Source organism: Passer montanus, unplaced genomic scaffold, assembly GCF_014805655.1.
Source record: "Passer montanus isolate IOZ18808 unplaced genomic scaffold, ASM1480565v1 scaffold42, whole genome shotgun sequence".
NCBI classification, from domain to species: Eukaryota; Metazoa; Chordata; class Aves; order Passeriformes; family Passeridae; genus Passer; species Passer montanus.
In genome coordinates, this window is record NW_024369041.1 from 6,190,021 (window position 1) to 6,213,560 (window position 23,540).

The window sequence follows — 23,540 nt, forward strand, 5'->3', positions numbered from 1 at the left end:
GCCCTGGGCTGAGCCCCAGCCTGGGCAGCAGGGGAGGGGGGATTCTGCCCCTGTGCTCAGCTGAGACCCCACCTGCAGAGCTGCCCCAGCCCTGGGGCCAGCACAGGAGGGACCTGGAGCTGCTGGAGAGAGCCCAGGGAGGCACCAGGATGAGCAGAGGGATGGAGCAGCTCTGCTGGAGGAAAGGCTGGCACAGCTGGGGGTGTTCACCTGGAGAGGAGGAGCTTTGGGGTGACCAAATTGTGGCCTTGCAGTGCCTGAAGGAGCCAACATGAAAGATGGGGAGAGCAAGATTGTTTGGAAGGGTCTGGTGTGCCAGGAGAAGGGGCATTGGCTTCCCAGTGCCAGAGTCAGATGGGATACTGGGGAAGGAATTGTTCCCTGGCAGGGTGGGCAGGCCCTGGCTCAGGGTGCCCAGAGCAGCTGTGGCTGCCCCTGGATCCTTGGCAGTGCCCAAAGCCAGGTTGGATAGGGCTTGGAGCAGCCTGGGATGGTGGAAGGTGTCCCTGCCCCTGGCAGAACAGAGGAACAGGATGGGTTTAATGTCCCTTCCGAGCCAAACCAATCTGTTTTTTTTTTATGATTACACACTGAGAGGTCAAATCACCAGGCTGTCATCCTAGCCCCTTGATCTATCCGTATCTGTATGCCCATTTTGGACTCAGACAAGATTGATCAGCTCAGCTTGATCCTCATTCTCCCATCTTGTGCTTGGATTATATGATCATAAATGATGTGTTGACTTTAAGTGAAGTTTAACATGATAAAAATTTCCTAGTTCACATTCACTTTTCAAAATCTTGTAGCTTAAATGGTTTAACTTTCACATGCTGAAAATTCCTCAGGTAGAAGAGTTGAGCTTTTGTTTGCAATTCTGGCAGAATGGGCCATCTGTCTCTCTCAACCATTTCCCTCTAGAAAGTATGATATTAAAGCTGCTGCATCTACACTGGCACAGAAGGCGAAGATTTTTCTTTCTGAGACTTAGGTTTTCTAAAAATACTGAAGGGGAGGGATAAAAGTGGAGAGTAGAAATGGCTTGAGAAGAAACATATTCTAAATATTTAAGCCTTGTGTTATTCAGAGCAGAAGCAGGGACTTTAATCCCCTCTTACGTTCAAACCATTCCAAGGTCCCTGCTTGCTTAACACAATCCTGATACACAGTTGTTTAATAGCTGTAAAAAGGAAAATTCTCCTGGGTGTCTTAAGAACCAGGAATGTTCACTGGTCCAAAAATCTCTGAGCTTCTTAATTTATGCCTGCCTTTTTTTTAAAAAAAATATTTTATTGTTAATAAAAGGAAATACAACCCCAGGAAATGAGCTACCCCATGGGTTTCCAGGTGTCCTTCTGCTATCAGCCACTTTCTTGTTACAGAGGGGGTTCTATTGTAGTAAATTTATTACTTGAAAACTCAACTCTCTGGATTATTCCTTAAAAGTTTGTGTCAATGCCAGGGTCCTGTGAAGTGGTGGCTAAGAAGCTGTGTCCTAGGGTTTTTTTCTGTTTACCCTGGAATCCTAGACCTGGGTGTTCCAAGCCCCTAAGTCCTACCTGGCCTTGGACACTTCCAGGGATGCAGAGGCAGCCACAGCTACTCTGGGCACCCTGTGCCAGGGCCTGCCCACTGTCACAGCAAAGAATTTCTTCTTAATAAAGGTGTTTGACAAATCTGTTTGTAGAATCCTGCAGCAAAGGAAGTCTCACCACCTTTCTGGATTGAGAGATTCGCCTTTTGGGTTTAACAAAGTTTTCTTTGCTCGTGTGTAAGTACTTTGAAATTGTCTGTCCTCAGCAGTCATCACAGAGTACTGGTGATTGCCAGCATACTTGTAATCTTCTAAGCATTTGAAAAATGTGGTAGTCATATGAATTTTTTTTTGTTATGCCTTTTTTTTGGTCATGCATCATGCTTCCCAATAATTTTGTTATTATAGATGGTTCCTTTGGAGCAGTTGGTTTACAATTTTGTGGTAGTGCAGTGGTCCAAAATGGCTTTTTGAAGCCCTAATAGAGCAGAGGAAAGAGAATCCAGCTTTTCAGTGGGTGCATCACAGCCTGAGCATTGTCTTTGTCAACATCATTCTGCATTCATTTGCTTAGTGATATAAGTATTGTATCATGTTTTGAGATTCACCATCTAGTCCCTAGGTTATTTGGGCATCTTCCAAATGGGCTATTCTCATGAGAGTATTGGAGTTTGGTTGTTTTCACCTTGAGTTTAGTTTCTTTGATTTCAGAGTACTTCCTTCATCTGTGATTTTGGACTCTCTGCTTGTACCTCAGAGTGTTCACAGCCCATCCTGGCTTGGATTAGGTTTAGGAATATATTCTGTATTCCAACATTGAAGCCTTTGGAAAGAAGCAGGGTCTTGTTTGAAGTGTCTTTCCTCATTAAGGCAGCTTAGGTGGCATGGCATGTGTTGGAACAGGCTGCCCTGTGGGAAGCAGAGGGAATTCTGGTGCAAGGCTGGAAGACCTTGATTTGTCCCTCAATAAAGTTAAGCCAATAATCAACTGGTCTGGTGATATTAGCTCTCTCTGACCCCTTTTTGCCTATGTGGGTGGAGAATAATTCATTGTTTACTGGCATTTGGCATTTTGAAGAGCAGTGAATGTGGTCAGCACAAAATGAGTGAGCAGCCTTGCTGCCAGAGCAGTGCCAACACCAAACAGGCCTTGCCAGTAGCAGGACCTGGCACCTCACACCCGAAGTCTTTTTTTCTGGCATCTGCCTGATGCTGCTGGTGAATCACACAGGTAGGAAGGGACATTTTCTTTTTAAAATATATCAGACTATAGCTAAGGTGTTACAAAGGGCACTGAGGTAATTTAAGTCAGCCCAAGTTCACTGTTAACAATTTTCCTTCTGCTGTGATTCACAGAGTGCATTTTCCCCCACCAGATGAAATTTTGAACTATTAATTTATGCACATGTAAGTTATGCTTGCAATATTTTTTGTTGTCTGGCTTTATTTGCACCATTGGATTTTGCTCTTTCCCACTCAAGCAGGCACTGGAATTATTTGGATGGCACAAATTCAGCACTGGAATGATTTGAACAGCACAAACTCGGTGCTGCTGTGGGCTGAGTGTGCAGGTGCTGCCTGCTGGTACCTGAGCATGGGGGTGGATGTGTCCACTCCATGTTCTGCACAGGCTGTTTCTGTGTGTCCTGCTCACTGAGGCTGAGGCACAGCAAGGAACTTGTTTTTGTGAAGTCAGAAGATGGGTTTCTCCTGAAGTGATACAAAAAGACCATATAGAATGTCTTTGTGGGAGAAAAAATTACTTGAGAATATTGGGCTAGTTCTTGCAGCTGCATATTTATGAAATTGCTGAATTATTTAGAAACATTATATAATGGCATAGTCGAAGATTTACTGCAAACTTATATGTTTACTTCTGTTACTTTTAGTCCTGTACCTTATGACATTGTTTCCTTCAACTGTCTCTTCACACAGATTTTGGTCTTTAATTAAAATACCATCATATTTTGACAACTTCAAGTAAGAACCCATCATTTTATTTTTACTTTTGTTTATACTGAGCAGTTGTGAAATACTTAATTATACATTTTGTATGGCTTCCACAGCTCTAACAGAAAATCTCTTTTGTCCTGTCTCTTTCAATACAAAAATGCAACTAAGATTATTCAAATAACCCCATTCACTGGAATGACTATGATTAGCAATGTGATGAGAATCTAATTGTAAGAAATATGCTAATGTTTAATTTATTTTTACTGAGCTACTTTGAGGGTTTAAAAGGCAATTTATATGCATTAGTAATAATAATGATGAATTAATAGATAAATTCATGATGAATTTATGGATAGATAATATAGATAGATAAATTATAGATGTTTCCAAAAGTCCTCTTTGGCAGTGGAGGTGGATTGTGCTTTGAGCTGTATCATGAGAAGACACAGAATATAAAACTGGAGCCTAAGTTTAGGGTGCACAGTGGGAAGAAAGGCTGTGCTGCTGAGGTTTTGGAAGGGAATGATGAAATACTCATCTCTGTGACCCCACTAACTCAGAAGGCACTTAAAGCACTTGATCTTCATTGCAAACACAGAAAAATGTTACTAATATGAGTTTGTTTTATTGCTTAATTCATTCACAGGCACCTCCATGACTGATAGAGGAGATAGAAATTTAAAATTTATCCAGATAAACACCTACAGCATTTCAGGTGCTGTCAGCCATGTGGTTTGAAGGCCTGAACTTTTGTATTTTATGTCAGAAATAAACTCTGAGCTATAGGAGCCTTAGAGGGGGTTTGGGAGAAGCTGTTAACATCTTTCCTGATCTTGCTCAGGATGTGCACACACACACATACAGAAACACCTGTGCACACACCCCCATTTCTGCAGCTGTTTGAATCTGTTCCTAAAACTGTCTGTCCTCCCCTTGCCCACAAATTCTGCTTGATGAAGTTCTCAATCTGTCCAGGTTACCTCTTCACAAAAACTGTGCTGAGAGAGTCATAACATATGTGGATAGGAATTGAAAAATAGTTCAGGTATGAAAAATTGGCATTTGGCCCTCTGGGTTTTCTGCAGCATCTGGGAGGAGATGGTGAGAAGGGACCAGACCTTTGAGCTGCCTCCTGGCCTGGCAGCCCAGTGAAAGAGAGTTTACCAGGTTATCTACATCTTTTTGAGCCCTAGAGGAATGACTTTTGGGAACCTCACCTGGCAGGTGCTCCCTGAGATACCTGCAATCAAAGCTGTCTGTGATTTCAGGGGTGAGGGGTTTCTGTTTTCCCTGCAGATCCCAGGGATATCTCTGGATGTGCTCACTGGAAGCAGGGTGTGCTAAAGGGATGGCATTTCTTGCAGTCTTGATATGGAGCAGATCCTGATGTTTTCTGAAAAACTTGAGAGGGTTGCCATACACCCAGTGGAAGTGATCAACCAGCTCTTGTGTGTTAGCCTTGTTTCCTCCTTGCTGTGCATGAAGATGGTTTGAAGTGGCTGGTCATGTGTAGGATTATTGGGGTCTCCCTTTTGGAAGTGGTCTGAACTGGCAGGAAGAAGCTGTTTCCTGGGAAACAACAGGGAAGATAAAAGCACTGTGAAAGGTACCTCAGTTGGGAAAGACTGTATCTCACAGTCCAACAGTGTTGCTTCCTTTGGGTACAGGAACAGAATCTGGGTACAGAATCTCTGAACAGGCAGCCCAGAATTCCTATTAAAAATGTTTCCCAGGATTTTTTCCTCACAGTGGCACTTCCCTGACTTAGGAAAGCTGACTGAGGTCATGACTGGCATAATTGCTTTTCTGTTATTGTTTTGTTTCACGAAAGCAATCTCTAGGAAGATGGAGCAGCTCCTTTGGCAGGAGGTGTGATGGAGCTGCTGGGAAGGAGGCAGTAGTGGCAACACCTCCTTATCATCGGCTCCTTATCAGCATTGGCCATTACATGGGCTCAAACTCACTGTTAAATTGTGCACTCCTGCTGATCCTGTGCTGTGTTTTGATTCCTCTGCCAGTTCTCTGGAATGCAGACTGTGATGATTCCACTGCAGCCCTGCTGGAAGAGCTGTGGAGTTTCTGGAGTAACTGCACTGAGGGAAGAAAATCACAGATTCATGGAATGGGCTGGGAAGGGATCTTAAAGGCCACCTTGTCCCACCCCTGCCATGGGCAGGGACACCTTCCACTGTCCCAGGCTGCTCCAAACCTGGCCTTGGGCACTGCCAGGGATGCAGGGGCAGCCACAGCTGCTCTGGGCACCCTGTGCCAGGGCCTGCCCACCCTGCCAGGGAACAATTCCTAATTCCCAATATCCCATCCATCCCTGCCCTCTGGCAGTGAGAAGCCATTACCTGTGTCCTGGCACTCCACCTTTTGTCCCCAGTCCTTTTCCAGCTCTCTGGGAGCCCCTTCAGGCCCTGGAAGGGGCTCTGAGCTCTCCCTGGAGCCTTCTCCAGGTGAGTTTTTTTTTTGTTCCCAGCCTGCCAAATGCTGGAACCTTTCATAGCTGGTGTCTGTCATCTCTGTGTTCTTGGGACATTTGGATGCCTGTTGGTCTGGCCTGAGCTGAATCTTTATTGTGTGTTTTGTGCTATGCTCCATCAACATTAATCCTTGGAGAAAACCCAGTTTGTTTATAAGGAGTGACGTTTTAATATATGTCCAGGTAGAAATGTGCAGTTAGTTCTGGGAGCAGGTCAGGTGTTACAGGTCTTGAGCAGAAGGAATGGAACAAGTATTTCACTGCTGGGATTATTCTCAGGATGGCTCAGGAGAAAAACAAGCATAAGCCTTCACACTGGGATTGTTGGCTCAATACCAGAAAGGAAGAGGCCAGAGGCAGATATAGATATTCATCAGAATTTCAGTCATATTTCATTTACCAAATTATTAAGTCTCATAGCATTCATCCTCATTTCCCCCGGTTCTGTCTCCCATGTTTGCTGATAGATGATGGGGTAGCAGATTGTTAGCATTTTTCAGATATTTCTGTTAGCCAGCTTGAGACCTGTCTGAAAACTTTGGTTTTTTTTTTTTGTTTTGTTGTTGTTGTTTTCTTTTGTTTTGTTTTATTGATAGTCAGAATCTCTTGAGAGTTTTCCGGGAATTCTAATGCTTTCAGAACGGCTTCTGTCTCCTTGCTCTGGCTGTTGAGCCTGCCTTGCCTCTCAATTGCCTGACATGAGAAGCAGCTCAGGATTTTAATACCAGCTGTCAGCAAGAGGCTGGAGAGCAGCATGCTGGAGCACTGAGAAATGTGGATTCTTCAAATGTCTTTTCATTACAGGTTCTTCAAGTGGAGTCTCTGACCTTCAGGGAGAAAAGGGGAAGAAAGAGCCACCTGCCAGCGCAGGTATGGAAACTTTCTGAAGAACCAGTCAGAAATGACACTTGGGGAAAACTGAATATGTAACTGGCAGAAATAATTATGGGCAGGACATGTCTGCACATTGAAGGGGTAGGCTTAGAGTCAATCACATTTTCCAGTGCTTTCCTATCTTTAAAGTCCTGTTGAGACAGAAACATACATAACAGAAAAATACAGATTTTTAAAAATATGCCTAGAACTGATATGTAAGCTTAATTTTATCTTAGTGCTCTGTTAGAGTTACTGAAGTGGCTGAATTTCAGCTTTTAAGATGCTTACATGTTGTGCTATCCCCAAATGGCAAAAAGCTGCTGTTTTTATTAATTCTCTGACTTGTGTAGCTCTTGGTGGCTGAACTTGAACATGGTTTGAGTCTTGTCCCTGAGGGGTTCCATCCCTGGCTTAGCATCATATTTTTATTTGAAGTTAAGGAAACTTTACTTGATGAGGGATTGTAAAGTATTCAGTGTTCTTCAACAAATTGGTACTAAATGAATTCAATTACAACCTCTTCCAGAAGAAGTGGCAGAGTTATGTGGTTCCACATACAAAGAGACAAAACCCTTCTGTTGGTGTATTTACAAAAACAGGCTGGAGGAAAGAGGGAAAGTTTAGGCTTTTAACAGATAACACCAGACCTTTGCATGATTGAAAACTACAAATCCTACATTCATCCAGAAAAATATAATTGTGTTTGAAAGTTCTACCCCACTGTCTGTGGATGGATGGAATGTAGGAGAATAGAGATAGTGGTGAAGGTAATCTCACCCCTAAGGAGTTACAGCTGTGCTAATTGCCAATAATTAGGAACAGGCCTGCCCTTAATAGGCCACAGCTGGATCCAGTTAGGAGGGGTAGTGTAAAAGAGTAGGTTGGCTGGGCATGAAGTTATATGGAGTTTGGTGGCTGTGCTGATAAGAAGGAGTCAGTGCTGCGAGGAGCTGCCCATGAGAACTCACCAAGAAGGTATGAAGCTTTTGCAATAAGATGATAACTGTCCTCTGGGTAAACTCTTCCTCTGTAGAACCCAGTGCAGGGCTGCCACAGAGGCACAGTTTTTCATTGTGCTTTGCTGCTGTGAATCATTTCATGGCTGATGTGACTAGTGTCCATGAATTCCTGGGAGCTGGCCTGGAGGCAGTGGGATGACTCTCTGAATTCTGGGTCTATTCTGGCAAATCCCAAAATGGACAACTGAGAGTGAGATTGCCCTAAAGCTTCACAGGGGCTGTGAGAGATGACTGAGAGCCACAGAAGTTGACTTCAATAAATGCTGGTTTTAGAACCACCACAGAAAAACCCAGTGTCTAATCTGTGGTAGTGATTATTGTGTGAGTATTCACATATTTGTAGATGTTCCTCCTGCTGCTGAGGCTGTGAGAGCCCAGCACCAGGCAGGAAAGTCCCATCAGCTGGTGTTCCACAGGAATTCATCAGCAGTGTTCTGGCACTTTGCTGTCACACATGGCCCTAATATCCCCAGAGTGCTGCTGAGTCGAGGCTTGGGATTTAGGAGCACTGGATATCATCACAACCAAGGCTTGGTAGCATGAAATCTAGCAGGAAAGGACAGAAGGGATCTTTAAAGCAAGATGAGATGAAAATGAGGTGAAATTTCCTGTAGATCTTCCCTTCTGTAAGCTATTCCTGGATAATGTGCATTAACATGAGATAAATTTTCCATAAACAAATTCTTCTGTCCTTGTGTGAGGCTTAAACTTCTTTTGTGCTTGGGTAGGAAATAAGGTGGTAACAAGCATGGTTTCTGTTACTGTGGCAAGGGCCAAAAGAACATTTTTGGATGCCAGGAGAGGATCTTCAGTGGCTTAATCAAGGTTTCAGTCCAGCTCCTGGAGTGTCTCTGCAGAGGCCTCCCAGCACAGGGTAATACAACACTAACATGAAATCCTAAAAGGAAGGAACAAAAAAACCCATTATCAACAATCTCTGAAGTCACAAGGTACCAATTTTAGTATCTCCAGAAGGTGTTTTGTTCTCCCTCTGTGCAGCTGCCCCTGATCCTCTCCCACAGTGCCCCACGTTCTTGCTGTGTCCCAGCTGAAGCCCCAGTTTCCAGCACACAAATGTGCATTCCTGAAGTTCCTGCATGGCATCCTCATTCCAGTCTGGGGGACAGGTAGGGTCAACATCTTGTACTTGGCATTGCACTTCCCTGGCCAAAGCTTCTGTCCCTCTCCCACGAATGCTGCAGCAGATCACAGGGATGGGGCAGGAGTTGGATGTGTAATCCTTGGAGGGGCAGTGGGAGGGTTTGTGTGAGAGTAAACAGGAAGAGGATGAGGAGGATGTCTTTATCTTGAGCTGTTCAAAGCAGAGAAGCAACACCTGTTCTGGCAGCTCCAGCAGAGAAAGATCATCTCTTGTGGAGCAGGAGATCAGTGAGGGACAGAGGCCCCACTGAAAGTCAAGGAAAAGTTGTGACTCTACCCAAAAGATATTTTCCCTGTGATTCATGGTGATTTCAGGCACCCTTTTGGGGCTGGCTCTGAGTATCATGAAGACTGAGACACATGTCACTGGAGTAGTACGTGCAGACAGAGGAGCTTGATCCCATGCCCGCTGTTCATTTCATTTCCAAATAAGAGCTGTGCCTGCTGGCAGCAAAGCTGTGCTGTGACAGGTCCTTCCCCACCACCTCACTCCTACCTCACCCACGTAACAAACCAGGATTTGGGTCAAGTGCTCGTGGAGTCAGTCATCCATATGGATTGGGTGTCTGGGGGAACATGAATGTTTAATCAGACATTTGTTAGCAAGCTAAAGAGGCGTCCTTGTGCCAAGCTCGGAGCTGTTGGAACATTCCCTGCCTGCTGTCACTATGGCAACAGCCAACAAATGCCTGCTTGGGTTATGTCAGCATTGGAGCTGAAGAAAAACCTCCAAGCCATAAATTCTGATCATCAGTTGCTGGCCTGGAACTAAAGAAGGTACTACCATTTTCCAAACCTATTTGTCTGCCTGATAGGTTTTTTTCAGGAGGTCTGTCAGTCATCAAGGAGCAGAAATGGATAGCACGTCCATCAAGCACATGGAACAAAATTAATTGCAGTTACTGGGCAAAAATATTGAGCTTTTCTCAAGTTGGCCCAAATATGCTCATTAAAAACTTAGTGAAGCACATATATATATATTTCAAATAGCAAAATACTCCGAGCCAAGTGCTTCTTCTGAGAAATACATGGCTTGCAATGTTCATTTGGTTGGCTTTGCTGCTAGAGAGAATAACAGCCAGGCTAGCCACTGTAAAAAGTGTTTCTGCTGGGCTCCTTGAGAATTCCCTCATTTTCAGAATGGCAGTATTTCATGGCATGTCCTAACAGGCTTAGGAACAGGCTTGTCTTAGGGATTCCTCTGGCAGGGGCCTAATGTTACTTTCTGTAAGGGAGCCTTATTTTCCATATAAGCCTTATAACCCAGCTCCCAGTCTAAAATCACACAGGGGATCTTGCACTGATGCCTTTCCTGTCAATGCCTTTTTCTTTTCTCCCTCATCCTCTGAGTAATTCTTTAGAAGCAGCTCAGGCAGAACCTTTCAGAGGAGGTATTAAAGAAGGAAGATAATTCCCAGTGGCCTCCCTGTCCTCCTTCCTCACCAAAGATCTGGGCTGGGTGAGAAGCTGAAGCTGGATTAATGTTTCCATCTCCCCCCACATCTGCAATCTGCCTTCCTACTTTGTTCTTGGGAAGAATCTGGGAAAACACACAGCCTTTGGGAGCATTATCTCCCTAAGATGAGGGGGCAGCTGAAGGATCAGAGCCAGCTGGGCGAGCCCTGCTGGGTCTGGTATGGAGCTGGCAGGTGAAGCAGAGTCACCTGGGCCACCAGCAGACGTTGTGCTTTGGGATTCTGTCTCTGAGTGTGGCTTTGAAGCTCTGAATTAGTCACATAATCTGCAGCACACACAATGGCAAAAATTATCACAGGAATCTTATTTTCAAATTTATATTGCCTATGGATTAATGAGACTGAGGAATCTGGCAGAGATACCTAAAGACTTTTAATTATTTTATCTTAACTCTGAAGGTTTATTCCTCTGGTCGTACCTTAGCACATGGAATTCTGTCTCTGCAAGGAATTATTGGGCAGTGTTTTATTGCCAGATTATACTGTTTTAGAAAATTCTGTGTCATTACTTGTCCTGGCAGGATTCTAAGTGGCTGCTTTCTGTTTTATGGGGAGGATATGTAGGCATGCATATCTTACTCTTGTAAGGTCTTGGAGCCCTGCAGTGTTAGAAAACGACTGGTGCACTGGCAGGAGGAGCTGCAAAGGCATTCTAGTGCCTCACATATTTTATATCCTCTGTCTTGGATACTTTGGTTAATTGGATATTAGTTATATTCTTGGACAGCACTGCAACCCTTATTCATTCAAGAAACCCCCTCATCAGATTTGGACAGTATCAGACTGTTGATAATCTGTTTGGAAAAGGAGAAGATGAGACTGAATGGAAGTGGTGTTGTGCAGATAATTTATCAGCCTGGTTCAAATGCTCCCTGCATGGTCTCTTACCAAGGTCCTGTGTGGCAGCCACAGTGACTGCAGGTAACGTGCACTGCTGTGATCTTGTGGCTTTTGAATGGTCAAGAGGCAACTGTGGTCCTTGCTTGATATATTGATATTATATATCAATATAATATTGATATTGGTAGTACTCAACAATGGACTATTTAATTTTAATTTACTTAAAAGGGCAGTTTAGCCCTTTAAAGTAAATTAAAATTAAAAAAAAACCACTGTTGAGTACAACTGATTGCATAGTTGACACACTTTAAAATGACTGCATCCTCTTTAAAATGCCTGTTAAAAAAGAAAAACTTCTGGAAAATAAATTCAATAGTGCTTTAAGTACTTTTTTTTTTTTTTTTTTTTTTTTTTTTTTTTTTGCCAGAGGATAACAATATTCAGGCACAGATAGCAATGTTAAAATGCAAATAGTTAAATAAACACCTGTTTTGTTTTCATGGGAGTAAACTATTTTTTTTCATTGCTATGACCTGAAATTGCCACATTTTTCAGAGGTAACTTGAAAATGAGCTGTTCATACATAGCCTTTTGAAAAATAAAGCTGATTACTTGATTGCCTACATTTTGGCACCCATACTGAACACCCCTACTATATTATTCTAAACACTAAAGACAGTCATTCCAAGAGGACATGACTGAGACAACACAAAGCAATTCAAAGCTGCATCTCAGGGGAAAACTACTGTTATTTTCATGAAAACTTGATGATGAGAGTGAGTGGTTTGTGAGAAGTGGCTGTGAAAAACACTCCACAGTGTTCTCATCAAAAATTTGAAACTTTCTGATCTACGGCCAGTGTAGCAAGTTCCAGCCTCCTCTTGATATGGCAAATGAATGCTGGGGTGAGCAAAGAGGGGTTCTTTTATTTGTGACTGCATTTTATGTGGACTTACTGTACCTCTTCAGGAAAGGTGGGAAATAAAATGGCTATATTGTTGGTTTTTGACGACATGACTGAAAATCATTTGGTGCTTTTCAGGTGGATAAAGCTCAAAGCCTTGTGTTGTGTTTTTTAAATCTGTCTGTCTTGAGAGGTGGGAAATCCTTAGATAAACTTGTTCCATGCTGGTCAGACCAGTGCTGTGCTGGTTCCTGTGTGGATGGAGTTGCCCAGCTGGGGTGCAGCCCCGGTACTGTCCCTCTGAATTTGGGTTAGTGGAACAGGGAACTCCCTCAACTGCAGTTGTGTTTGAGAGTCCCCAGGATGAGGGAAGAGATGAGACTCTTGACTCCATGTTTCAGAAGACTGATTTATTATATTATAATAAAATGTTATACTAAAAAAAACAGAGAGAAAAAGATCCAACAGAAAGCTGGAAAGGAATGGAATGAATGAATAATAAAAACCCGTGACTGCTCAGAGTCCACACAGCTGGACCATGATTGGGCATGAAGTAAAAACAACTCCACGGACCAATCAAAGATGCACTTGTTGGTGAACAACCTCCAGATCACATTCCACAGCCATCAGATAGTTATTGTTTACATTTCTTTTCTGAGGCTTCTCAGCTAGAATAGGAGAAAAATCCTAGCAAAGGATTTTCATAAAAATATCATGGTGACACTCAACTATCATAAAGAACCCAGTGAAAGAATCTGATTTTTAAGGAAGTGCTTCTAGCTGTGATTTGGCCATCCTGAACCACCAGATCACATTCCACAGCCATCAGATAGTTATTGTTTACATTTCTTTTCTGAACCTTCTCAGCTAGAATAGGAGAAAAATCCTAGCAAAGGATTTTCATAAAAATATCATGGTGACACTCAACTATCATAAAGAACCCAGTGAAAGAATCTGATTTTTAAGGAAGTGCTTCTAGCTGTGGTTTGGCCATCCTGACACCCAGAGAGTGTGATTTAGGAGGGAAGCAGAGTCCAATCAAATCTGAAGGTGTTCCATAGATCTGGTGGCCTTAGACCCCTTGCAGAAGTTCAGGGAAGTTGGTTGTTGATGCCACACAGAAACCAGTGCAATGACCAGGTGCAAAACCCCTTGATGCTGCATAACATCCTCGTGAGAATTCCTGTACATAGAGGAAACACGCCCCTTGCAGAAGTTCAAGGAAGTTGGTTGTTGATGCCACACAGAAAAGTAGTGATGACCAGGTGCAAAACCCCTTGATGCTGCATAACATCCTCGTGAGAATTCCTGTACATAGAGGAAACACAGGGAGAAGAGAATTACTGAAAATGTATGATTTGTGGACTTATATTTTTGACAGATATGTGATATATACATGGAGAATACATTTGGCTGTTGGTCTGGGAACATGAGATGTGTCTATTCTAACATGTGATATTTACGGAGATGTGATATTTATGTGATATTTATGGAGAATACATTTGAGTGTTGGTCTGGGAACATGAGATGTGTCTATTCTAATGCACACAGATCTTACATGATGGCTGTGCACTCTGATGGCTATGACAACATTAAAATTGAAAGGTGAAGAAGGATCAGAAGCTTCTGTTTTTTCACCCCAGTCCAAGCACTGAATAAACCATAACTTGGTGCATCATTCCACTGCCGGGAAGTTCTGTTGTATTCCTCGTGGTTACTCTGCTGGTGCCATGGTCCAGGCTGGCCTTCCCTGCTGGCCATGATCCAGGGCTGAATTGGTGTTTTCTGACTGACACTTGGGTATCCTCTGCCTTGTTTCTAATCCTAAAATATTGTGGCTGCTGTGTCCTGGCCTGATGCTCAGTCTGAGAAACAAAACTTGAGGTGTCAGAGAGAAAAGGGAGAGTAGACAAGGAGCAGAGGCAAGAGATGAAGGAGAGGAAGAAAAGGGTTTTATTTTAGCACAATTACCAGGGAGCTGGAAAAATCTTGTCAAGAAATTCACCATCAAAAATGGTGAATTTCACCATCAAGTCACCATCAAAGTGTTGCCTCCATCTCCAGAGATGGAGACAACAGCCTAACTAACAACTTTGTCCAGGAATAAAACTTGCAAGAGCATGTGTCTTACATTTTGAAGATGTAAGAGATTTTGTAATTTGTTCTAAGATAAATTGCCATTGTAAATGGAAAATAAGTTAATCAAGTAACTTTAATTGCTCCTTAGTTATGTTTTGGGGCCCTTTCAATTTATAATGAAAATTTTCACAGAATCCTGGTGTGATATGACTACTGTATTAGTTATTAGGCCTACTTCATACCAAAAGTCACACATCACCAAAGTAGGGGTTGAAGTGGACATTGAACACGTTTCTTACACTCTGTGTTTGTCGTATTTCATAATTCTGGATTATTCATTCAATACCTAGTGCAGAGTTTGTATTTTCATTAAGTTCCTGTTCTTGCCAGGGTGTTACTGCTGCTTTTATATCTTGCTGCACAGTTCAGAGTGATGGCTGGGGAACACTTGCAGCCTTTTGCATTTCATCAAACTGTTAATGGATTCTGCTCAGATGGCTGTCCACTCCATCACAGGCAAATGATAGCATTCTCCAAAGCCTTTTTAAGTTAAATAGGATTGATTAGTGACAGGGCAAAATCTAAATGCCTGTTAGGATTTTTTTTAATCTAGTACACTTAAACTTAGTGTCTGACTGGAATAAGAGCAAAAATTATAGATGTGACTTGAGCTATCATTAACTATTTTTATTAGTTATTAAATTAATCGTTAAGCAGTACTCTATCATTTCGTGTAATAGACACCTCAGTTTTGGTGCATCTTCTGTATTTTGTAAAATCATTTTCCTACATTTCCATGTCACTCACCAAAAAATGAGATTTGTCCCTGGGAAACCTAAGGAGGAGGCTGAGAGATGATGGCTTGTTATTACACTTTAAGGAGACAGTTCTGCTGGGGTGAATCAGCCTGGTGCAGGAGGAAGGTGTTTGAGAAGCCCTGCTGGGTGGGGGGTGAGGTGTTCCAGGTCCTTTCTCTTGGTTCCAGGTGTTTCACTGAGGGTGTTTGCAGGGCTGATTCCTTCAGGTGGAAAGAGTTAAGTGCTTTTCTGCTGTGCCTGTGAATATTCTACTCTTTCACCTCCCTAGTACGATTGTTTTATACCCATGTGAATCTGTTTTTATTAAGGTTCTTCTTTTCCTTTATACACCTGAACATTCTTTAATGTGCTTTGGCATTTCCTATCACTCTCCTTATTCAAGGAGCTTCCTTTGCAGTCCTCAAGCTTCCCTCTCCACAAGGGTACCTGTGGGTTTGGGGAGTGCTTTGCATTTACACCACATAAAGAAAGGTACCCAGCTGTTGATGTTTGCTTTGTTTTACTCTCCCTTTTGTACCACTTCCCAGGAAGCCTCTCAAGCCTGTCCTTTTGATCTGCTGTTGCCCTTAAATTCTGTGCTCAGATACATTTGTATGGCTTCAGCTGAGAGCCAGAAAACCCCACCATGTGTGCCAGACACTAGAGTGGGGCTTGGGAGGGGTCTTTTTGAAGCTGTTTCACTGACACTTTTTGTAGTGTTCAAAACAGACACATGGCCAGTGTTGCACAGACTTCCCAGGTCAGTTTCATTGGTGCCAGCATCTAGGGTGCTGAGAATAAAATTGTCTCCTTCATAGGAAGCTGTTAAATGTAATTTTGTTTGTGTGTTCTCTAAATGCTTAAAAGAGAGTGGAACAAAATGAAATGGTCAGAAGATGTTTTTATTCCTGTAGTATCATGCACAGGGACTCTGGGAAATGACCCGACTCTGAAATCCTAGGAAAGCTGCTGCTTTGGAAAGTTTTCCAATAACAAGGCTGAGTATTAGCTGTGATGTTGTAATCACATTTCCTGCTAGGAGCCGAAGTTCCCCTGCTTTTATTCTTCATCTAATGTAAGGGAAAACCAGGCTGATCTTTCTCCTTCCCCCTCTTTCCTGGGGGTTGCGATGTGACCACACACATCTCTGTGTGTGAAGTATTGCCATACAGGCGATGGCACATAATACATTTAAAAAGATGCTTTCAACTATTGAACCACACCAAAGTTTCTCTTAGCAGACTCTGCCTCTTGTCATACAGTGGGAAAACTGAGCTGAAGAGGAGTTGCATACCTGGGGCAGAGAATGGGAAATGCAGGTTGTGAGGGGTCTCACTGGGGATCCAAGGAACCCTAAACTCAGTGTAACTGTGTCTGGGGACAGGCAGGAGCACCTCCTTTGGTGGAGGACACACGTGGATTTATCCTGCTAGAGCTGACTGCAAACAACAGTGAAATCTGGTTTTAGGATCAGATTACTTTATTCCCTAATACATTTAAAAATGCTTAGACAGATTGAGCCCATTCTAAGTGTCAGGATATAAGAATGGATCCCCGGGGCACAAGGAGATTAAGGGTTTCTTTTCCTGCCTAAGAGTACAAATATGAATGCAACACAATGAAAACTTGTTTAGCTCACAAAAGGATTACAGGGTGTTCCAGAGATCTTAATCCATAGAGAATTCCTAATTACTAGAATAATGATTTTTCTTGCAATAGTTCGTAAGTCTTTGCTGAGCAAAAAGGGAAAGTGTTTTGTATGCAAAGAAATTCAAAGGATTTAGTTTTAGGTTATTTTATAATTATCCTATAAGTGATCACACAGTTGATAAAAGGCCTGTTCCATCTTGCAGATAAATCAGTAGCTGTAGGGAAGGAAATCTGTTGGACAACCTTTCTGGAAGGTTTTGTTTTAGTGCAGACTCAGTGGCTGAGGGTCAATTCTGACTTGTGCAGAATGTGGAGGGCTGCAGGGGCTGCATTCTATAGCCCAGCCTTTTCTATTGTCCTGTTAATACAATTTAAAGGTACAGGGTTTAAGTGGTAATGCTGCCAGGTTCTGCAGTTCCTGTCGATTCATGCAAAAACCCCATACAAGAGCTTGAATCAGCTTACAAGGGTGATGTGTTTTTTGTTGTTTTGTTTGGTTTTTAAAACAAAGCAAAACAAACCTCTAGCACTGACTATACAGTGTCTTCAAATCACTGAGAGATACAGACCCCCACAGTGAACTAATCTAACATCAGAAGGGGTGAAGACCACCATAATTTGCCTATTTTGCCACTTTCCCTGATTGAATCTCCCTTTTATTGCTTCCAGCCACTCCAGCCTCTTGTGTGTCTTGTATTATACTACAGATCTTGCCATGTTTTTTGATATTACCTATTGAATGATGAAATCCTTTTGTTCTGAGCAAAAACAACTAAAGAATAGAAATAAATACATAAAATTATCAGTTTTTACCATGACTGAGTAGTGGGATGTAAGATGAGAAGTATTTCTTGCTTTCTGAAGATTAGCCAGCCTCTAATTATCTGATTTGGAGAAGAAAGATCTTTAGGAAGTAGGTAATTTTAAAACTGCATGATATCCCGTGTCTTCAATGCTGTCTGCATTTGGAGAGAAGATATGTGAACTGCATTGAAAATTCCTATGTAACTTCTTTTTGAACATTTTGTAACTTCAGGATATTATTTCAATTCAAGATTTAATCCGTGCAGTTATTTGCATGAAGTATCTGTCTTATAATGGATAGATTATTTTAATATTTAATTTTTTAGATAGAAATGGTTTTGATGTGAGTTTAACATACACACCAATATTTTTTATTTATATTTTTGTGAACAAACTTACAGGTAAGAGATTGTTGTAGGTCTGGGAATCCATGATAAAATTCAGTTTTGCACCTATTTCTAGTAGATTTCCATCTTTTTTGAGTGTTCAGGTATAAATAATAATCACATCCCTTAAGGGAGTCTGCAAGAAAGATGGGGAGAGACTGTTTACAGTAAAAGGATGCAGTGCCAGGAGACAGGGAATGGCTTCCCACTGCCAGAGGGAAGGGCTGGATGGGATATTGGGAATTAGGAATTGTTCCCTAGGAGGATGGGCAGACCCTGGCACAGGGTGCCCAGAGAAGCTGTGGCTGCCCCTGGATCCCTGGCAGTGCCCAAGGTCAGGCTGGACAGGGCTTGGAGCAGCCTGGGACAGTGGAAGGTGTCCCTGCCATGGCAGATGGTGGGATGGGATGACCTTTAACAGCCCTTCCAACCCAAACTGTCTGGGATTGTAGGGCCATGATTCTATAATTTTATTTCTTAGAAGGATTTTTTAAAATATATTTTATATATTTTTAGTTTCAAATGGAATAATGGAATAGAATTTCGGAGTCATTGATTTTCTTCCTACCTCCATTTTTTTGGCCTACTCAGCCCTGTCCTGTTGCCTGGTTCTGCCCTTTCCCTCTGTCCTAGGGAGTCCCTGACCATTTGGATTCATCCAGCAGCTGTAGGAGAGCCTCAGGCAGCAGCTGAGACAGACAGAAAGTGAATTGTAGCACAATGCTAAAAGTATTTATTGGGGCTTTGTAAATGGCCACAAATAGTGAGTTTGCTCTCTCTCCCCTGTCTCAGGCAGGGATCTGCACAAAGGGAGCTGCTCTGTCTGCCCAAAGGGAAGGGCTGGCAGACTCAGCAGGGCTTCAGGCCAGGCCACAAACACAATATATATACAATTGTGCTGTAAGGAAATTTTTCATGGTGATTTTCTGTGTTTTGTCTGCCTTAGTAACAGATGCCATTATTTGTTGGCAAAACCTGACATTTTACATCAGTAATGAGATGTGTAGATTGACAGACTGACTCTTGCCTTGAATTCTTCTGCTTTCCAAAGTGTATCTGGAGATGATGTTGCTGGTGTTCATTTTTAGTTTGTTTGTTCGTTGGTTACTTCTTGCTAAACTGGATGTCATTTTTTCCTTCATGTTTTAAGCTGTACCTGGGGAATCAACTCAAAGTGATGTAAGGGTTTCTCATTTAATTTCCTGCCCAGCCCAGAAAGGACCAAGGGCTTCCTGGCCCTTCTTGTGGGTGGCCTCAGCAGCAGGAACCCCCCAAAATTGCGATTTACACCAAAAGTGGGGTCAGACCCAAGGATGGCATGTGTGCATGTCATGCTGAGCAATGTGTGAGCCTTGCTCTGCACACCCAGCCATTTCAGGTGATTTTATTTGAGAAGCAGTGTGTCTCCTCAATGAGGAGGTTTAAGGACACTCTTCTGACTGAAGAAACAAGATTTGTTTTGCCATGGCTCTTTTTTATTGGTAGTTGTTTTTCTTTTGGTAAATGTGATCAGGCATTGTGCTGAAATCTCCCCACTGTCAGGCAGATGCAGATCTAGAGAATTTTGTAAGTGGTCTTGGATGTTAGAAGAATGAGGTTTATTTGGTTTATTCTCTTTTTTGTACAGCTTAGGATGGAAGTTATCTTTTTTGTGCTGTATGAATGCCAGTGTGGTGGAACTCACTGCTAATTATGGAAAATGTATTTTCTAATTTTCCTCCTGACTTGAAAGACATCACATTATTGTTATATATGAGTGGTAAACGCTTGTCTCCTTGTGTTACAGCTCAGTTTTGATTTTCAATTTCCTTTTTGCTACCTCCTAGATGTCTTTCATGTATTCTAAGGATTTTGAAGATTATGTTAATTCAGTTCACCCACAGGGTGTCTGTTGTTGGTTTGTTCTGGAAAGCCTCTTACTCTGTCTCTTGGTGTGAACAACAGCCTGGTCCTCTGGTGTCCTTGGTAAGGAGGTTTCCAAGTCACTTTTGTAACTTGCCTTTTTGAAAACAAGTCAGAAAGACTTTGTCAGTGATAATTTATTGTCACCTTCCTCTCTCTGACTGCACACCATCATCTGAGTAATCTGCATGTGCCTTTTCCCCTTTGGCTGCTGTTGGTATATCTTGCCTACACTCCCAAGCCCTCTTACAGCCCATCAAGGTAAACTCCTGCAGAAACAAACTTCTGAGAGGGCAGAAAGGTGGCTTGTTCTGGTACTGGATTTAAGAGAAAAAGCTGGGCCATGAGTTCAGTATCTTTGCTGTTCAGGGCTGGCAAACTCCTTCTCAACCCTTGGCAGGGAGAGGCTGTGTGACACCCGAAATACAAGGATTAATGTATTTTATAAATGTTAATGTTGGTATAATGATGTCAGAAGAACCATGGAAGTTCTTAGTGCCTGTCTGAATGGCTAATCCTCCTTTCAGGTCTGGCAAAGCTGTTGACCTCACTGATCCTTTAAGTCAGTGAGCAGCTTGGGCTAATTACAAGTAGTGTTAAAAATTTGCCTCCCTGAAGTTTCAATTTTCAGCTTTTGTCTTTATTATCATGTATCTTTTCTTTGTAAAATGCCTAGGAGGAGATAAACTGACCACAGCCACATTTGGTTTATAGACTGAGAAGTCCTTTATGATTTTTTTTCTTTTGGACTTACAGGATTTATAGATTTTTCTACAAAAACCCCCAAAAAAACCTTAACTGGAAGTGAGAGAGTGAGGGAGAAAGAAAGATGCCACTGAACTAGTAAGATTACCTCATTTTGTCCTTTAGAATATCATTCAGGGTTTTCCTGATAAAGAAATAGTTACAAAGGATTTTATTTGTGTCAACTTGGTATTTCTGGAAAATCTGGGGATTGTCAGAATTGCTGGTGCATTGGTAGTCATTAAAAAGTCTGGGGTTCCATGGAAATTGCTCCAGCACATTCAGCAGCAGCTGAAGATAAGTGGCAGCCAGTCTGCAGTGACACAAGGGTGAGACCTGGGCTCCTCTTGGCTGATTGAAGACATTGAGTCTAGCTTTCAACTCATTTGGTAGTTAAAAAGTCTCTTTAACTGAGGTTTGGATCAGTTGTGTCCTCAGGATCTCTCTTATCCTTTATTAATGTTAGTGTTTCATTTTCTTCTGTGAAATTTTTACTGCCTGTTAGGAGATTGTCATTGATTTCACATAAAAACAATTGGTCATCTTTGCTGACTCATTTGCAAGCAAGGAAACAGCAGCAGCAGAACACAGGGATTTTGTCCCTGAGTCACTGGTTTACTTCATTCAGTGACCTTGTGTATCTTGGCTAATGGGCACATGAGCAGGGCTTTATTGCAGTAACATTTCTTTCTGCTAGAGTGAGACAAAGAATTAGAGTAATCCATTGGAATTACATCATCCCCCAGAGCACAAAAACCAGCTGGATGTTGAGAGACAAACTCATTTCCTTACTGTGGGCATGAGAGAGGAGGAGGAAAGAGAGACAGGAGAAGATGTACAGACCTGATGGTGATTCGGGAAAGACCGTTTTGTTTGTCCTGAAAAAAAGAGTTTGTTCCCTCCAACTCCACTTGCACTTGCAGCACGTAGCAAACACTGGGGGCAGCCCTCATCAGGGGTCCAGAGCATCTCAGTCAGGTCAAAAAATCGGAGTGACCTCTAAAGATAATGAAGTTCACTCCCTTTCTCAGAGCACAGCTAATTTCAAATGCAGACTGGCTTGTTCTGGGCTTTGTCCAGCTGAGTTTTGAGTATTTCCAGGGCTGGATATTCCTCTATGGCCCTGTGCCTTTACTGGAGGGTTTTTTTCCCCCTTATGCTCAAACCACAAATTATTTTTCTACAATTAATCCCCTGCCCCAACCCGAGGGAAGTCTTTCTCCATCTGCTGGACTGGGGAGCTGAAAACAGCATTTAGAGCTCCTGTAGTTTTCTCCTCATAGTCCTTGACTTACTCCAGGCAGTTCAAGACTCTATTAATCCCTTCCTGTCACAGTTGTTGCTGTGCTGCTTTGGAAGGGCACTGAGTCCTCTGTGCTTGCCTGCTCTCACAGAGCAGTGTGGACTGCCCCTTTGGTGTGTTTGCACAAATGAACACCAGAAAACATTTATGGGAGAGAGAGATGGAGTAGAGTAGCAGGAGTGAGCTCCTGTCCAGTCAGAACATGCAGCTTGGAACTGACATGTATTTGTGCCTTTGTTATCTGCTGCCCTTTTTTTTCCCTCTCAATTCTTCCTTATCTATATTGCTTTTATCCCTTTATTTATAGATCCTTTTTTGTTGTTGTTTTGTTTTGTTCTTGTTTTGTTTTTTGAGATGTTTCCCCACTTGGAAACAGTGGGAGCTCACTGAGTGAAAGGGTGCCTTGATTTGATTTGGAAAGAGTCAATCACCTCCATCTTCATGGAGCGTGATCTGATTAGGATGATGCAGGAGTTATCACAGACATGTCTGGGTGGGGTTGAAAGGTGAATTTATCTGGCATTTGAGGCTTACAGACAGGCAATAAGATGAACTTTCCCTGCAGAGGCTTTATGCAGTTGGGGCCCATTCATTCTTGACCAGCAAAGAGGTGGCAGTGGTTCCATAAGGTGAAAGGAAGCTTCACAGTGATGGTTTGTGTGTTCTTCTTGGCAAGTGTAAATAATATCACATTGATGAAAGGGTAAAAATACATGTTCAGACAGGAGGAGGCTCAGCTGCTCTGCCTGGAAAGTCCTTTGTAGCTTTGGGAAATGTTCCTCCAGGCTCTTGGAGTCTCAGCTACCTGCAGCGGAGGAAATGGGATGGTACAGGGATGTTCTCCATGTGAAGTACCACTAGGAGCCTGTCTGGGCTGCTCTGTGTTTGGGATAGACCTCAACTCCAGATCCATTCTGTAGCTTGCTGCATGCAAAAGCAGAACATTTTTATAATTGTGAGTTCATGCTTTATGTGGGGTCAACACCTGTGCTTCAACTTGCTTTCAGATGTGGAAAAGCAACCCTGAAGCTTTACTGTATTAAAAATTGATATCTGAAGAAGGCTGTTCAAATGTTCCTTTATAAGTATACACATATTAAGATTAGTGTTTCCATAACAGTGTTTTTCAAAAATATGTTGTCTTGGTATCTTGAGTAATTACACCAATCTGCATGCAGTTTATTTCTGTTTATCTTCCAGTAAGTTCACCGGATTCTTCCATCACCATCCCATGTCAGTGTTTTGGGTCTAATGTTCTGTGGCTTCAGAATTATCACCCGTATGTATATTCCAAAAGTGCAATTCTACTATAAAGTCATCCTGCAGGGAGCTCTTGAGGCTTTCACAACCTCATTTACACAGCAATAAATTCCCAAATCTCATTCAGCCAGTGTTTTCTCTGTGACTAAATATTTCAGTCACCCATCATAGAGGATAATTTTCTGAAGTTGAAGCTATATGGGAATAACTGTTACAATTAAAGGTATAATAAACTGTTAAACTTGAACAAATGAACTGGTGCTTTTGTGAAAAAAGGCAGTAAGTTGTAAAACCCATTGTTCCTAATTACAGTAATGGGTGTTTCTCCTGCTTGGCCCACATGACTGCTCTGTACAATCCTCAGTGCTGGG

At 42.4% G+C, this 23,540-nt stretch overlaps 1 long non-coding RNA gene across 1 annotated transcript in view; it reads left to right on the top strand.

The window, feature by feature from the left end:
• Positions 1-23,291, top strand: part of LOC120507292 — a 120,687-nt gene extending 97,396 nt beyond the window's left edge. Inside the window, exons 3-4 of the long non-coding RNA XR_005628719.1 lie at positions 6,774-6,839; positions 23,110-23,291. This is a non-coding gene — a long non-coding RNA (uncharacterized LOC120507292). The remainder of the gene's footprint in view (positions 1-6,773; positions 6,840-23,109) is intronic.
• Positions 23,292-23,540: the final 249 nt, after the last annotated feature.